This window comes from Elephantulus edwardii, unplaced genomic scaffold (genome assembly GCF_000299155.1).
Source record: "Elephantulus edwardii isolate Elephantulus edwardi_28Jun2011 unplaced genomic scaffold, EleEdw1.0 scaffold00008, whole genome shotgun sequence".
NCBI classification, from domain to species: domain Eukaryota; kingdom Metazoa; phylum Chordata; class Mammalia; order Macroscelidea; family Macroscelididae; genus Elephantulus; species Elephantulus edwardii.
Genome location: NW_006399758.1, coordinates 3,761,790 through 3,766,695, shown reverse-complemented (window position 1 = coordinate 3,766,695; position 4,906 = coordinate 3,761,790). Strand labels below are relative to the sequence as shown.

General features: G+C 38.8%; 1 pseudogene; it reads left to right on the top strand.

The window, feature by feature from the left end:
• Nucleotides 1-3,892: 3,892 nt before the first annotated feature.
• LOC102858944 lies at nucleotides 3,893-4,685 on the top strand (annotated as a pseudogene).
• The last annotated feature ends 221 nt before the right edge of the window (nucleotides 4,686-4,906 follow it).

Here is a 4,906-nt window from a genome sequence, read left to right as displayed (position 1 = left end):
CTGTGTCTCTATTGGTCAATGGCTTGATCTCACGTGGGGTTAATGGTCCAATGGAGGCATGATACATGAGACTGATGGGTGGAGTACCGAGAAGGTGATATAAGCCGCACCCGGGAAGGATCGAGGAGAGCTCCATGTTTTTCTCTCTAACTGTAATTAACTCCTGAGTAAACCGCTGTGAGAAGGAATCGCTAGTGTGTTGTGTCCTTATTTCCTGCTAGACAGGCAAGGTGCGCAACAATCCTTAGTGAAAGAGTGGATCATTAAGAAAAAGGAAAGCCCTGAAAAAGATAGATTGGCAACGTGACTGCAACAGTGATTTTATGCTTAGAAGAGAATGTGAAGATGGAGTAGGTTCAAGTGATTTTTTTTCTCTTTACACAGGTGTCTGTGAGTTAGAACCAACTCAACAGGAGTCCACAACAACATCTGCACATCACTCCTACATACCTTTAACTATACCAAATATTCCGATTTTATAAACAATATTTTGGAGAAAATCCTTGTTAGTCTGATTACATTTCAGGGTAAGATAGAAATGCAGACCATAAATAAAGGCTTGTCATCATTAAAGTGACAACTACTTGCCAAAAGTTGGAGGTTCAAGTCCACCCAGAGGTACTTCAGATGAAAAGCCTAGTAATCTGTGGAGAACATCCTACCCTGACATCCATGGGATCACCATGAGTCAGAGTTGATTACTGGTTACTGTTTATTGATTACCAGTTGTTTAAAAGGTTATGTGCTGAAATAGGAGTACTAATAAGACACCTTTATTATAGCTTTATTAACAATAGGACTTATTTCTTGTGAAGTCTAGTACAGTTAACGTATGTATGAGTGATGAGTAGATGTTTTTTGGATTCTGTTGAGTCGGTTCTGACTCACAGACACCCTGTGTGGACAGAAGAAAAAAAATTACTGCCTGGCCCTAAACTATCTTCACAATCTCTGCTGTGCTTATTCCCATTGTCTTGTTGTCGTATGATGTCAGTTGAAGACTAAGGTGAGCCTGATTCAAACCATGGTCTTTTCAATCAGTTGGTATGCATCTGAGAACTGGACAGTAAATAAGGATGGCCTAAAAAGAATTGATGCCTTTGAATGATGTGAGGTGTTGGAGAAGAGTACTGAATACCACATGGATTGCCAAAAGAACAAATAGGTATGTCTTTGGAAAAGTGCAGCCTTAGAGACAAAGGTGGCGAAGCTTCATCTTACATACTTAAGACAGGTTGCTAGGAAAGACTGCTCCTGAGAAAGGGATATGATGCTAGCAAAGGTGGAGGATCAGAAAAAGACAGACTTTCAATGAGATGGATTGACATAGTAACTGCAACAATAGGATCAAGTGTGTCAGAGATGATGAGGATGGCACAGGATAGGAGGGGTTTAGATCTGTTGTTCATAGGGGCATTATGAATCATAGTCGACTCAACCACAAGACACAAAAACCGTAAATTCAAGGAATTTACACTTGTCCACTCATTTCAGAAAATGTTAATGAACAATGGTTGGACAAATATTTGAAAGCATGAAAGGCAGGGAGCAAGGATCTCTATAGATCATATCATTTAAAAATGTAAAACCGTCCTTAATCTCTTTTTGGTTGTGTGTTGAGTTAGAATCTACTCATAGCTGACCCTCCAGCAGATTTTCAGAGGCAGCAAATTGCATGGGAGGAACTTGTCCATCTCTCTCCATTGGCAGAGGTGGTGAATTCAGAGTTATCTTGGGGACTGCAGGGTGGTTTTTTACCAGTAGGTAACCAGAGCTCTCTACTTTGCACAAGGGATTTAGAATATCCTGAGCTGTATATTTTCATCCAAACTCATTTGCCAATTATTATGCTAAAATGTCATAAATTTAGTTTGAACTATACTATTTATTTTTGTGATGTCTAAATTGTAATTAAACTTATTCCAGCATACTCCTCATGCAGAGAGTATAGAAATTCTATAAACAGAATGATTACACATTTTTAAATGCATGAGAGTGATTTTATATTCAGGTAATTACCAAATGTCGATTATAATTCAAGAAAACAGCTCTCCGATGGCTACATGGTGGAGGGGACCTGGGGGAGGGTTTGTAAAACAATGAAAGAATCTTTTCTTTTACTTTTCCATAACTTTTGACTCATGTAATTATAACTTGCTAGTTAAATTTGTGTCTTCTAGGTTGCAACAACCCCATGATACATCTTCAAGGATATGAACATGTACGGCTAAGCACAATTAATAACAATGCATCTAAATTCCAAAATCAATCTCCATAATAGTCTATGTGTTTCCTACTGCCAAAGGGGCCCTTTAGAGTAGTGAGAGAAGATCTTCACCCTGAAACCCACAGCGTCCCTTTTCAGCAGGAAGTAGCTAAGAGAATATGCCATCCCCTTTCCCTTATGAATCAGGGTGAAGTCTCTCTCAGGAAGGAGTGATAGGGAATGGCAAAGGACACACTGACAAAGGAGATTAAACAGAACTGGCTTTGACAAGCACTGTGGCAATTGGACAATTAAAACAGACATTCGGAGGGCGGGGGAAGAACAACAAACTGGGGAAGAGGGTAGAGAGAATGGTACAGCAATGAAGGAATGAAAACCCAAAATCCATGTAAATGTTCATTAATACTAATAAAATTTAATTAAAAAAAGAAAACAGTTCTCAATAAAGTTTTCAAATTTCTCATATGAAAAATTATTTGCACAATAATGACAAGATAATAGAATGCTAGTAAGAGTATTCTGTTACTTAAAGTTTATGGTCAATTAAATAGGCTGAATATTTTTAAATTAGATCTTCTGATGGACAGGTTCTAATCTTTTGTTGTTGTGGTGGTTGTTATGTGCCATTGAGTTGCTCGTGACTCATAGCGAGTTCAACAACTCTGAACCCTGCTCTATCCTGTACCAATCTTACTGTCTCTGACACACCTACCCCCATTTCTCCAGTCACGGAATCAATCCATCTCACCAAGAGTCTTTCTCTTTTGCACTGTCCCTCTCCAAAGTATGTCAGATAAAGCCTCAGAATCCTTGCTTCTAAGGAGCAAACTGGTTTTACCCTCTTTGAAGAAGAAACTACATTTTGCACACAGCATTTAGAATATTTTGAGTTATACTTTCTCTAACACTCATTTGCCAATGATTATGGTAAAAATGTCATAAATTTAGTATTAAATAACTCATATTAATTTCATTTTTACACAGTTTTTTAGTGGGTAAAGCGTTAAGCCTTTAGCTTTTATTGCCTAGTCTATCACGTTTGACCACTGTTAATCAACTTGGGCTTAGTACTTAGCCTCTTTCAATCTTGACTTTCTGATCCATAAAATAGGAAGCATCAGGTGTACAATATAAATTTGTGTTCACGACTAAGTGAGAATATGCATAAAACCTCTTCAAATAATATCTGACAAACAGAAATAAATGATACAATACAAAAGTGTTATTAAATTGTGCACTGTCTTAGGTCATTCAATTTTTAGAAATAACATTCTTTCCAGGAAGCAAAAGGGCACTGTGGTGGTGTAATCAATCCATAAGGAGTAGCACTGTTAACTAAAAGGTGGCACTTGACCAGCAGTTTGAAATCAGCAGCAGCTCTGTAGGAGAAAGATGGACAATCTTCTCCCTTGATATTTACAATCTCTGAAAACCCGCTGGTGTCTCAGCTATGAGTCAGCTTGGCAGCAGTGAATGAGTAGGTGGTAAGAAAAGTGTGCGCCATCTTTGTAGAAATCTTATAAAATAATAAGAGTACTCATATGCAAGTTCAAGCTGAAGTTGAGGAAAGTTAAATCAAGTCCACGGGAACCAAAATTTGATCTTTAGTCTATCCCACTCAAATTTCAAAACCATCTCAGGGCTCTTTCTGTGCCTAGTGAAGCCATGGCTCATGGTCCCAAGAAACATCTGAAGCATGTAGCTGCTCCAAAGTATTGGATGCTGGACAAACTTACTGGTGTATCTGCTCCTCGTCAATCTACCAGTCCTCACAAACTGAGAGAATGTCTGCCATTGATAATTTTCTTATGAAACAGGCTTAAGTATGCCCTGACAGGAGATGAGGTTAAAAAAAATCTGCATGCAGCGGTTCATTAAGATTGATGGCAAGGTCCGAACTTATATAACCTACCCTGCTGGTTTTACGGATATGATCAGCATTGACAAGACTGGAAAGAATTTTCATTTGATCTTTGACACCAAGGATTGATTTGCTGTTCATCGCATTACATCTGAGGAAGCAAAGTACAAGTTATGCAAAGTAAGAAGGATCTTTGTGGGCACAAAAGGAATCCCTCATCTGGTGACCCATGATGCTCAAACCATGTGCTACCCTGATCCTCTCATCAAGGTGAATGACACCATTCAGATTGATTTGGAAACTGGAAAGATTAGTGATTTCATCAAGCTTGATACTGGTAACCTGTGTATGGTGACTGGAGGTGCTAACCTGGGAAGAATTGGTGTGATCACCAACAGAGAGACACATCCTGGGTCTTTTGATGTGGTTCATGTGAAAGATGCCAATGGCAATAGCTTTGCCACTCGGCTTTCCAACATTTTTGTTATTGGCAAAGGCGATAAACCATGGATTTCTCTTCCATGAGGAAAGGGTATCCGTCTTACCATTGCTGAAGAAAGAGACAAGAGATTGGCTGCAAAACAGAGCAGTGGATGAAATGACCTCTAGGTGATGTGAATAAAAAGGACAAAACTAAAAATACTACAGCATGGGAAAAAACAAAACAAAACAAACCAACAAAACGCATCTCAGGAACAGGTTTGAGGCCTTGAGCACCAATCACCGTAGACCAAATGAGCTCTGGGAGGATATCAAGAAAATCGTCCATGAAGAATGTAGAAGATCATTACAAAGGCTGAAAAAGAAGAAAAGACCAA